At 49.3% G+C, this 13,291-nt stretch overlaps 1 pseudogene; it reads left to right on the top strand.

Moving 5' to 3' along the window:
* The first annotated feature begins 1,973 nt into the window (after nt 1-1,973).
* LOC116911803 lies at nt 1,974-2,053 on the top strand (annotated as a pseudogene).
* The last annotated feature ends 11,238 nt before the right edge of the window (nt 2,054-13,291 follow it).

Below are 13,291 nucleotides of genomic sequence, written 5' to 3'. Positions count from 1 at the left end.
GTGAGGACACGTGCACTATTGCCTATCTCCTTTATACCTAGCGGTGTACTCATCTCTCAAGAGGTCTCCTTGGCACTCATACAAGGGTAGTCTAAATGAACCAAAGGTGTTACCAACCCCAGGATGACTCATGACCAGTGGAAACAGCAACTGATGGAGGGTGCTACTCTCTGTCGGTAGAAAGGATATCGAAGTTCTCTATCACATTTTCTTAAACATTTGAGAGTCCAGCTGGTATGAGTCCCTAGGATCCCAGTAGTGACTGTGTTAAGAAGAAATCTGCATGCTGCCTCTCCTTCATTCTCTGCTGTCTTTGTCCAGTCTCCTACTCATTCCTGCTTCTTGGCCTCTTCCCCAAATTCAACATGTTCTTGTTTTAGGCTCTGCTGGTCAGGGAGAGGTGAGGCTTGGGAACTCGGGCTGTCACAAGACTACTAGAGGACATAAATGAAGAGCCCAGGACTGCATAGTCAGAGCTGGCATTTGAGAGCTGGGTCTGCAGAGGGGTCTGGGAAAGTCATAACACAACAAGTCAACAGTATATTCTGTGAGGCACAAGGTTAGCCTCATGTGAGGACTCACTGTAATGGATGCCCAGGGGCTGAGGGGCAGGCATTCTTCTGCCAAGGAGTTTGATTAGGGACTTCTAAAGACCAAGAGTTCCCCAAGGGGCCTTGAGCACTTAGCACCACTACTGTATCATATCCTCCCCACTCTGGACTAGAAACTGCTGGAAGGCAGAGGCAGGTTTCACTTTTACCATGTTAGACTCCTGCTGTGCATTTTATACAAATGAACACATGGCTGTGGTCCTCTGGGAATGGGCCACAAATAGCAAGCCTTTGTGTGAATTTTCTTGGAGGGTGTTTGTCTTCTCGGGAAAGGGTATTCAGTTACTTTTCCTTGATTGGAGAGCTTACACTCAGGAATCCAAGGCCCTCGGAGCCTGGATGACTAATACCCATGTGGCTGAGCCATGGTGTCACTCTGACAAGTGGGAGCTGCTGGGTGTTGGGTCTGGGAACACACAGCAAGCCATTACAGAAAAGGAACATGGAAACATGACCTGAGCTTTCTATCTGTCCTGCCAAGGTGGGTGTAAGGATGAGGGGCTGGGCTACGTATTTCTACCCAGGCATATCCCCTCCTTCCCATGCTTGTTATCAGCAAGGAAGAAGGGCTCTGGAAGATGCTCACATGCTGCTCCCCTCTACCCAGACCTGCAGGTAGAGAGGCAGGTTTTGTGTTGCTCTCTCATGTCCACAGGCTTTCATTACAAGTTACCCGATGATCAACTTACAATAAAGAAAGGTCTACTTTAGTGCATGAGTTTAGAGCTAGGCCCCCTGTGGACCTGCGTTGATGCCATACATCAAGATGGGACCATGTAACAGGGGAGGAAGGAAAGGGAGGAAGAATACAGAATTCTCCATTATCTCCCCAACGGGCACACTCCAAATGACCTAACTTCCTCCCATTTGAGTCCTTCTTCCCCAAAGGTTCTGACACCTTCTGATAGTACCATGACCCAGCGACAAGGCCTCTGGGGACATTTCAGACCCATACTAGAAGGATCTCACTTCTCTGATGCTAACACCCACAGGCAGAGACTCACCACACCAGGGGCCACTGGCAGTAGGAGTGACTAGCGTGGACTGTTAAATTTTTAGAAGTACTTTTAAATTGTGGTAACATTTATATAGTTAACCTTACCATCCCAGCCATCTTTAATCTCATAGTCCAATGGCATCAAATACCTCACTGCCCTCTTCATCCTTCAGGACCCAAACCACCACGTATAACTCTAACTCCCCATTCCCCTCATCCCCATCCCTGGAAGACTGTCTCTGTGTATGATTACTCCAGGTATCCGGGCACCTGGAGTAACATTTGCCTTTCTCCTCACACATTTAACTTAGCCCAAATGCTAAGCCTCCTCACTTAGCCCAAATGCTTTTCGACTTTATATTAGATTGATCATTGATGACGACAAAAGGTGGGAGTCGTATGAGACAATGAATGATGACTACAACTTTTCGAGTCTGAGGTCCACATCATAATATATAAAAAAACAGAACAAAACAAAACAAAACTTTGTGTTATATTTAACTGTGCTGTAGAAAGCACCGGTCTACTTTTCCTTTCCACAGCTAGATAATACTCCATTGTGTATGCCTTGTCATCCATCCACTGACAGGTACCTGTTGGCTTCACTTGGAGCTCTTGTGAGTGGCGCTGCTGTGAATAGAGTTGGGCAAATGTCTCTTCGAGGTTCAGTTCCTCTGGGCTTGTGCCTGGTAGCCAGATAGCAGATCTTACGCTGTTTGCTTTTGAGGAACCATGGCCCTGTTTTCTATAATGACCAGGCCATCTTAAGCAGATACAAGAAGGCTACTTTGTGATGCCTGAACCGGAAACTGAAGACTGGACAGACATATCCCAGCAAAGGAGAACAGAGGCCAGGGGTTCCCAGGCTGAAGGAACACATGTGTAATGTCCAGGGAGTCCCAGGGGCAGGACATTTGAAGACCCTAGAGCTTGGAGAAGGTATGGAATATGGAGAAGGGGCAGAAAGGGCCTGCCAGGGAAGGGCCCGCTGTGTGAAGGAGATGGGTCTCATTCCTTTGATGGTGAGGGTGAGAGGCTCTGAGAAGAGAGAAACCTGTCTGGTCCGAGGGAGTTTGTAAGGCTGTTTCTGTAGGGTAGCCAGCTAGGAGGTTTTACTCTTAAAAGGAAGCAGTCATAACAGGCCTAGCATGGCCTGGCCAAGCAATCTGAGCACTCAGGGTGAGCTAGTGGGTACCTGTCCTCGCTTACTGGTTGTTAGTCTGGCCCCTCTCCTGTCCAGTCAGTCTGATTTTATTAGCTCCTCATCCAGAGGCCTCCGAGGTTAGTTAGATCTTGACGTCAGCCTGCAGTGCTGTGGCCTCAGGCCACAGAAGGACACAGCATTGGGCACTCTACCGTCTTCACCTCATGCCTAACTTCCTCGTTAAGCTAGGACGGGGGTTCTGAGTTTGCTGTACCCATGTGTGAGATTTTCCGTAAGTCTGTCTCTCATGTTTCTGCATGGTCTCCCTCAGCTTTCAGACCTCACCGACTGATCCAGCAACATGGAGACCTCCCAAGGCTCAGAAACCATCCATTAGTTCCCTTGTGTGTGGCTTGACTGCAGGTATTCAATGAATGGATAGTAAATAGTGTCAGAGCCAGGGGGGACTTTGGGAGCCATCTGTTCATACCTTACCAGACAGATGGGGAAACTGAGGCTCAGAGAGCTGAGGCTGTGTGGGAGCCACCCATCTTCAAGACTTTCTGGGTTATTTCTGGGTCTTCAGAAGCACTCGATCTCACTGGCCTGCGAAGTGAGGGAGAAGGGAAATCCGGTAGCGCCAGGCAGGCTGGATGCTGTGACCTTCTCATGGCTTCCCTGGAAAGGCCAGCTTGTCTTTCCAGCAGCCATCAGCATTCAAAGAAGCAGCTCTGACATGTGGCTGAGGCAAGGAGAGAGCGAGGGGCTTGGCAGAGAACCAAGCTCCCTGCCCAGTCAGCGTGAGTCACACAGACCAGAGCTTCTCTGGAGATCAGATGGGAGCTGGGGGAAGGGTGACCAGAGTGAGAGCAGGTGTGCAGGGTGAGGCTGAGCTGGGTGTGTGTGTCTGTTCACTGTGTAGTCGCCAAGCTGCTGGTGAGCCTGGGGGTGGACTGGGGAGGGCTCATTTCTGACAGATCCCCCCTCTCTGTCTCCACACGGCCACCTCACCTCAGTTTCTTCTTCTCCACTTCCTTCTCCTCCCTCCTCCCCTCCCCCGACTCCTTGCCCTCCCCAAGGTGTAACCTTCCAGGGCGTGTTGAATTGGCACCGTTTTCAGTGGCTTTTCTGGAGGGGAACCCTGCAGGCAGGAGTGGCTTGCTCCCTTTCCTTGGGTGCAGGCTGCACATAGGGCCTCTGCTTTCTTCCTCGCCTATGGGAGATTCTTCAGGCTTTCTCTGGAGACCTAGAAAGAAACAGAACTGGAAGGCATCTTCTTTCCACTATCTCTCCATGAGGCTTGGGCAGGGTGATCCTCAGAGCCTTGTGAGGGTTTGGGATGAGGGGGTGGGATGAGGAGGTGGGGATGGGCTGAGGAATTTATTTGAAGATAAAAGCACGCAAAACGAGTACCAAATTAATACAAAAATTAATATTTACACAGAACGTGAAATCATAACAGATCACCCATCCTGAGAAGCGAACTACGCAGTCGTAAGACCCCAGCAAAACCGACAGCACGGTTTATAAATTATTCTGGATCATTGGCCGCCACTCATCCGTAATCCTTTCATCCCACAAGCCCTGGCTGCATGATTTTTGATGTCTTCATCGGATGGTAATTTCGCATCATCATTTACTACAGAGAGGATTAAAAGATAACTCCATCTTTCTGGTGTGCACAGCGAGCTCGTTGGTAACTTGAAAACGTGCCTCCTCCCAGCTTCCCCATTTGGTGTCGGCAATGCTGTGTCTGTGCCATCCTGCATTTTGGTGCTCAGTCTCCTGCGCAGACAGGGTCTCCCTTGGAGTGGCTCATAGTCCAGACCCAAGCGGCTGCAGCAGCGTAGTCGTTTGTATGAATAAGCTGGTGCTCCCCTTTGCCTACCTCTGGCTCTAGGATAAAGGGTAGTGTAGCCATGTGGCCTGGGTCATGGTGGCCTCAGACTTAGCTGGACAAGGTCCTGTATGTAGACGTTTGGTGGGTGAGTGCAACCGCGGAAGAGGGACAGAGCTTCAGTCCTGGGATCCTGCAGGGCAGAGGTAGGTAACTTCAGCTGTGACAGTGAACTCCAATCCAAAAGGGATTACTGTGGCCTTTTGCCTTGTGACCATATACCAAGCATGATGCACAGGAAGGGACACAGAGGGGCCTATGCTGAGTGTGAGGCCATGGGCTGTGGGCTTTCAAGGTCTCAGAGGCCCCTCTCATCACTGACTAGTTCTCAGAGTGCTCCTGAGATGTTTGTGATGGTGGGGGTGGGGGTGGGTGTTTGGGGGGAGGGGTCCTCTGCTATCTCTTCCCGTTTGAATAGCTGTGGTGGGTTGCCATTGTTCAGACTGCTTACAGGCAATGAGGACTTTTAAAATTTTTTCTCTGGAACCCTCAAATCGGGTCTTCTGGCTATGGTTCTTGTCTGGTTTACAAACATATGGCTTCCTGTTGTGTCCTCACATGGTGGTCAGAGAGTTCAAGAACTCTCTGGGCTCCGCTGATTATAAGACCCCACCCTTATGACCTAATTGCCTCCTCCAGACCCGTATCCCACTGGGGATTAAATATTCTGGTGGTTAATCTTCATTGTCTGCTGGATGGGACTGAGAATCACCATGGAAACGTGGCTCTGGGTGTATCTCTGAGGCTGTTTAGCTGAACTGACCCACACTGAATGTGCCTGGTACCTGTGGGCTGAATGTGCTGTGGGGTAGGTACCTATACTGAATCAAAAGGAGAAACTTAGCCGAGTGCCGGTGTTTCTCCTTTCTACTACCTGACCGTGGCCACAACGAGCCCAGCTGCCTCGTGCTCCTGTTACCGTGCCTTCTCTCTCACCATGAACCATATGACATCTTAAACCATGAGCCGTGTTAAACCCTTTCCAAAAGGCATCTCGTATAGTAATAGAAAAATAACTAATACATATATTAGTATACGTTCTGAGATACACACAAACACGCCACCATATATGGGAAATCCCATGTACACCATCACAACCGAACACTGAGATGTGTCAGGTACAGAAGCCCACACCGGCTTTGTGGATTCCTCCTAAAATCTAACCTAGAGATCCCCTTTCAACCTGAACTTCAGGAAACGGCCACAGAGACTTAGAGAACAGGGAAGGTGTGCGAGGGAGATCCGGACCCAGGGACGAGACCCCCGCAGCAGAGACCTTGGGCTTGGCTTCTTTACCAGGAAGTCGGCTCTGGGTAAGGTTTGTCCTTTTGAGCAGTGCCATGGTCAGCAAGGGCTGGAGCCATCTGTGGACATATTGGACACAGGCGTGGGTTGGGCTTGATCGCAGGTGACAATGTTGCTGTGTCCACACTGAGAGCCTGAGAGGGTGAAGGGAGAGACCCAGCGTGAAGGCCAGGAGCACTGATTGGGGTTTAGAGGGTCAGAGCAAACTTCTGAACCAAATCTCTCCAGACACAGGGCAGTCATGCAGCCTTGGGTCGTTTCGGGACTGTAGGTGACACGTATGTTGTTGGCTGAGAACTGACCCTGCCTACAAGGAAGCACGAGGCACACTATATGAACCTTGTGGCCTTGGAGGCAGACAACCTCAAAATGTTTCTTTAAAAAAAAAAAAATATATATATATATATATATATATATTTATATGCGAACACTGTAGCTGTTTTCATACACACCAGAAGAGGGCATCAGATCCCGTTACAAATGGTTGTGAGCCACCACGTGGTTGCTGGGAATTGACCCAGGACCTCTGGAAAAGCAGTCGGTGCTCTTAACCATTGAGCCATCTCTCCAGCCCCCTTGAAATAGTTCTCTGTGAATAATTCTATGTGTATCAATCAATGAAAAGCCCCTTGAGCAGACAAGAGAGCCAGCCAAGAGGATAGACACAGACCAGTCGCGGCTTGTCATTGTGATACCAACTGCTTAGTGTCTTGCTGAAAACAGTTTCCACCGCTGCCTTCCTTAAGAACGACAGTAGCCTCTTTCTAACGTGTCGATGTGCTCCTCACTGCATCACATCGCCTGGTCCACCGGCACCTGGTATTTGCTTGTCTTTCTGAACCTGGGATTAGTGCTCATTTTGTGCATGAATGAATATATGGGGATTCAGAGAGATCAAGCAACAAACAGAAGCCCACATAAGCTACCGATGGTGGAGCTGGGCTGTGAATCCGAGTTTCACCATTCCAAAGGAAGCCTATGCTTTTTCATTGGGCCATAATTGATGGTTAGAGAGCAGTCTGGGGCAAGAACAGCTCATAGGACTCTGTAGGGTCTGCTTGGAATCCTGACCTCACACCACATGGGAGGGGGAGGGGAGGGGAGGGGAGGGGAGGGCTAGCGGAGCCTCGGGGGATGTGGATGGGTGCTTAGGAATCTAAGATGAAGAGCTAAGCTTTCAGTCACCCAGAACTCATGGTAGCATGGACTCAGATGAGAACCACTTGCATGCCGCCGCTAACCTCTAGCTGAATTTGGCATTTCCATCAATTATCATGTGGCTGTGCCTGTGACTGTGGCTGTGACTCTGCCACTCCAAATGCTTTTTTATCACAGGGAGGTGCCTGTAGATGGACCATTACTTCTACGGCTTGTCACTGCCTCACAGTTAAGGTAGTTAGACTCCCAGCAGACCCCGTCATTTAATATTACTCACAGCGAGCAGTATCATGCTCTAGATTAATTTTTGAAAGCATTGCCACAACAGGGCTTCACCAGAGACCATTTGGCTTTGTTTTATCATGTGCATTTAAGAATACCGTTCTGAGTAAGACTCTGTCAACCTCACCTGACTGTCAAAGGGCTCGTGATGGTTTGTATGTGCTCAGCCCAGGGAGTGGCACTGTTAGAAGGTGTGGCCCTGTTGGAGTAGGTGTGTCACTGTGGGGGTGGGCTATAAGACACTCATCCTAGCTGCCTGGAAGCCAGTCTTCTGCTAGCAGCCTTCAGAGGAAGATGTAGAACTCTCAGCTCCTCCTGCACCATGCCTGCCTGGATGCGGCCATGCTCCCACCTTGATGATAACAGACTGAACCTCTGAACCTGTAAGCCAGCCCTAATTAAGTGTTGTTCTTTATAAGATTTGCCTGGATCATGGTGTCTGTTCACAGCAGTAAAACCCTAAGACAGCGCTCTAAGTACAAAATAGTCCAGATACCTACCTGACTTGCTACTGAGCCAGGCTCCCCCGAAATCACTTCTGCTATAGGATGTGGAATACATTTTATAGCCATGTGGGAATTCCTATCCTTAACTGGAGATGTTCACCCTTGGCAGTACTGGCCTGTGGGCTGCTTGCTTTTCTGTTGGCGTGTCATGGTGGCATTTCACGGTCACTGCTCTGGGCTCTGAAGGATGTGCAGCAATGGCCTTGGTGCCGTCTGCACGCCCAGTGTGCCTTCTCTTTGCTCCACATCTATGTGCCCTGGGAGAAGGCACAAGAAGGCTGCAGTACAACGTGCTGAGTACAATGTGGCACTGAAGGAGTTTTTAGACATTCGCTGTGGTAATCTGTCAGTGTCTGAACATGCAATAAAAGCAGAATTCTGTCCCATTTCTCTTAGGGGACCAGGTTTCAACAGGCTCATGATCAAGAGAGACTGGTCTGAGGTAGAATGATGGAAGGCCCTTCCCACAAGTCTTAACAGTCTTCATGATGGTAACTCTGTCAAGGAGTTCTGGGCTTCCAGCCTGGCTGAATTCCCACATGGATGGGGGTGCGGAGAGCTGACGAAAACACCTGATCTGAAAGATGGGGGGACCAGCATCTTAAAACCCAGGATGCACAGGAACTGTAGAAAACAACTAACCCAGCCTAAGAGGACCTTTGAGTTCACTAAAAGCCAGAAGAGCAAAGACACCATACAGGCCTTGCTGCCCTGATGCCTGAGGCCAATCACCAGAAGAAAGGGGGCTATTTCTTGATTCTTTTAAGTGCAGAGAGGAAATGTATCCACATAGTTACATATTAACCAAAGGCTGGGTGGCATAGCCCGCAGTGGTTCCAAAAGGTTTTGCTGAAGCTGAAGGATTCCCGTCATCTAGTGACAGGGTGGTTGTTACAATGATGGTGGTGCTGACGTCAACAAGGCTACTGAAGAGTCAGTCTGTGGTGTAAAAGCGTTACACAAAGAGCTGTCTCCTGCACTCTACCTGACCATGCTACTGAGCAGCCGGGTTTACCTGTTGCCATACCATAGTTTTATTGTTTTTTGGAGCTTATTCCTTCTACTTCGAAAGAGTTTAGTGCGAACCGGTCTGTCATACTTTGATCGGCAGCTTCATACATCTTCTGCCTACCCTCCACCACCACCTTGTGTTTTGAGATGAGATCTCTTGTAGCTCAGGCTGGCCTCAAGCTCACCCTGTAGCTGAGGATGACCTCGGACTTCTGATCCTCCTGCTTCTGCCTCGCCCAGGCTTGGGATTACATCCGTTCACTCTCATGCTTGTTCTTCTTACTTGTTTATGCAACGGTAGGGAGAGAACCCAGGGTTCCGAGCATGGCAGGTGAACTTTCTTTTAACCGAGCTACAGACCTAGCCTTACTTTGTCTCTTGATGGCATCATGTCTGCCTTGACCTAGACCTCTAGACAGAGGTTTATGAAAGGGCATTATGGTGTTGGCACAAGGACAGGATCGCCATCTGTAATGGGTGCCAGGCTGCAACAGAGCCAAGAGCAGCTCCAGTTTCTGAGTGTTTGCGTGACACCAGAAATGATTCTAAGTAGTCTGTGTCATCATGTTTAATCCCAACAGCAAACTCTGGGTAGTGTCATTAGTGCCCTTGCTTCACAGGACAAAGATAAGAGGCTTAGATGCCAGTTATCATGGCTGACTGTGCTTGAGTGAGTGACAGCGCTGGCGCTTAAGCCCAGGGATGATTCCAAACTTGAGTTTAACTGGAGGGCAGCCCTGCCCATCCAAGATACCCCAGCCCCCAAAGGCAGCAGCACTAACTCGCTCTTAGGAGCCCACAAGGAATGCTCATCTCATGGTATTTGAAGGAAATGAAGGAGGTGGACAGTGTGACTTGTGGGCTTGAGAATTCAGTGCCAACTCTAGACATGTTCTGGATCAGTGATTAACCTGTGTCCCCGAACCCTGGGATTCCAAAGTGGCTGACAGAAGGCACCTCAAGTGTGAAGAATTGAACAGAGCAAGCCAAGGTGAGCGGTTTTGTTCTTCTTGATGCCCCTGCTCAGGCTGGAAGGCAGTGCTGGCTGGGAGCCTGACGAGGGCTTTCCACAGATGATCTGTCCACCTTTCCCATGACATCGATTCACACGTGCAGGTGGGAGGCTCGAGGTCATTGCCATCAGAGCAGGTTGCCTATCTGTGGGTTGAAAACTGAGCCTCAAAGGTCCGATGAGTGATCGTGGGCAGAGGAAGTGTTGGTAAAATCTGGAGATGACTCACCAGACTGCTGAATATGCCCTTGTGAGTATTCAGGGAACAAAGCAAGTGCCATTCAGCAGGTGGCTGCCACCAGGGCCTGAGAGACTGGGGAGGTGAGCCATGCTACTGACTTGTCTGAGTATAATTATGATAAAGACGATAGCCAACAGTCTTAAACGTGAACCCGCACCAAATGTGGCTCTACTCACGTTACATGAATCAGCTAATTGAGTTCCTCCCAGTGGCTATATGAAACAGGTCCTATTATCTTTCCATATTTCGCAGCTGAAAACATGTTGAGCTCTATCTCTGTGACAGTGTGATAGCTAGCACATAGCTGAGCCGGAGAGTCTCGATCGGTTCTGAGATTCTCTCGGTAAGGTGGAGGAAGAGGGGCTGATGTAGCCAGGGGTGGTGGTGCTCACCTGTAATCCTAGCATTAGAAGCAAAGGAAGGGTTATGAGTTCAAAGGTCAGCCCGGGCCTTCAATAAGGCCCCATTTAAAAGATTTAAAATGGAAAATGACTAACGTGTACCCGAAAGAGCTGATCACGCTGTGTCGAGTGGCTCAGCTGACTCTCCTGTCCCACGGTGGGAATTGCGGCCTCTCTGATGTTCTCACCAGACATCCAGTGCTTATCACTGTTCCTGATTCTGCTCGTTCATGTCTGTATCTCCCCGGGCTCGTCACATCCATTAGGAACCCCCCAGAATCAAACACAGTGACATGGCATGTGTGGGTATTGACGAATGTTGAGAAGAGGATGGTCAGGGATTTAGGAAAGTCTGAAGTATAAAGGAGAGAGGATCTGAGGCTCTGAAGAGGAGGGGATAACAAAGGTGTATGGGGCGGCCATGACAAAATGTCAGTCAAACACCAACTTAGGGGGCAGGAATGGGAAACAAGTGTCATCCACACAGGTTTGAAGGGGTTGTGGAGTTTCCCTTCCTGGAACCCTTGGATGGCCTGGAGTCATGGGAAGACCCTCAGAATTTTCCTAGAGCCACTAAGTCTTTAAGAACAGACTCTGAAGTCTAAACACTGGGCTGCCCTCTTCTTCCTTTGAAAGACATTGAGGAAACTTAAATGTATATGGCCAAACGAAAGAAGCTAGGCTGGAAGGCTTAAGCACTGACTTTCAACCTTCTGGAAAACCCAAAACTAAAGACATAGAAAAGATACGTGACTGCAGTGTGTGTGTGTGTGTGTGTGTGTGTGTGTGTGTGTGTGTGTGTGTGTGTGTGTGTGTGGTGACATATTGGCTCATCACAGGAGAGGTTTGGGACAGTGAAACAGTTCTGTGTTATGATCCCAGTGGACACATGCCATCACACATGTGAAGAATCTGTAGACTGCAGAACACAAAGAGCCAACATCAACCTAAGCTATGGAGTTTGGTCAGCCCTGTGCCAATCACAAGCTGATTAATTAGCAACTGCTCCCTACCCATGCAGAGTGTTAATAGGGGAAGCCAGGGCTAGGGAGCTCTAGTTTTGGGGCAATTTTTAGAATGTTTCTAGATCTGTTCTAAAAAAAAGAAGCTCTATTAAAAAGTTGAGCCTGGGTATACAGGCCTGTAATCCCTCTCTCGAGGTTGAAGCTGGAGGACTCCGAATTCAAAATCTTCCTAGACTAGAGTGAGTTCAAGGTCATCCTAGGAGGCCCAGAGATTTGGCTCAGTGGTAGAGTTATTTAGTATGTGTGAGGTTTTGGATGACTTTAGTTGCCTGCACAACACACATGCACGCGCGCGCACGTGTGCACACACACACACACTCACTCACACACACACACACTCACTCACTCACTCACACACACACACACACACACACAGAGACAGAGAGACAGAGAGATGCCAGGGTAGAGATCTTGACCACGCCCACAACATGAACAGTAACTCTGCATCAACACTCATAGGAACACAGCCTTGTGCAGAAGTGTGGCTTTCTTACCCGACAGGTAGGAAAACAGTTTTCTAAAGACATGAACACACTCTCTAAGGCCGTGAACGCTTACGGCTCTGAAGAATCTGTGGGCTCCATCAAGCCAATAGATTGCTTTGGGATTCTATCGTTCCAAGTTCTTATACTAGAACGGACACCACAGCGTCACTGGCAGCATCTGTCCCTCTGGCCAAGGCCAACTGTGATGGGGTCTGAGAAGTGCCGTGAAGGGCCAGAACTTCAAAGTGCTGTTATCTCTTGACTCCCTTGCCCAAAGTGAAGGCCCCTGTTCTTAAGACCGTTTCCTTGGGGTGGCAGGAAGGGCACTGGGATTTGCTGTTCTTGAGCTGAGGGGCTCCAGGGAGAAGGAGCTAAATAAACGGAGTGTCATTCTGAAGTCCACATGGGAGGTGGGGTGGGGTTGAGGACTAAGGGAGTGAGCAGTTGCTGAAGAGTCCAGACAGAACTGGGCAATTCTTGATTCTTGATTAAAAACAGAACGACCAACCAACCACAGTAAACACCAAGATTGCTACTCTGTTGGAGCCTCTTTAAGACAGGTTAGTTCTCACTGCATAGCTGAGGAACCTGGAGCTGGGAGGGGCCTGCCCTCCATACCTTTTCGGAGACCCATGCTCTCTAAACTGTTTTTGTCTTCAAAATAGCTATCAGCCCAGCTCACCCTAGTAATGTTCTGGCACCAAAATCTCCAATGGCTTCCCCCTCCTCCAAGGCCATCTACTAAGCCGCTTAGCGCAGCTCCAAGCCTTTGGGGAGTGGCCCTCACCAACTAGGGAGCACAGGTGGTCTACACATAGGCTTCCAGTCAGATATTAGTCTGTTCCTTTGGACTCTGCTGCATGGCCCTTCCCAAACATCACCTGCTAGAATTCTTCTGGCCTCACAGGAGCATGGCCCAGGCCTCCTGAGGCTAGCAGCCTCTCAGAGCCCAGGCATGAAGTTCTCAGTATGTTCCCGGCTCGATTTCAGGTAGCCAATCTACTCTGGTCACTCAGAATGATAAATGGCAGGCACTTGGGGACTGATGTCTCACCCAGTGTCAGGTGGTACATTGCCCAATATGGCAGTTAAAGATGAGAGAGAGAGAGAGAGAGAGAGAGAGAGAGAGAGAGAGAGAGAGAGAGAGAGAGACTGTACATTAAGTTTTATGATTTCAGGATTAAGTTTTATGATTTCAGGGCTAGCATGCTCAGGG

This window comes from Rattus rattus, chromosome 10 (genome assembly GCF_011064425.1).
Source record: "Rattus rattus isolate New Zealand chromosome 10, Rrattus_CSIRO_v1, whole genome shotgun sequence".
Lineage (NCBI taxonomy): Eukaryota > Metazoa > Chordata > Mammalia > Rodentia > Muridae > Rattus > Rattus rattus.
The sequence above is the reverse complement of the archived record's forward strand: the minus strand, read 5'-3'. Positions and strand labels throughout refer to the sequence as shown.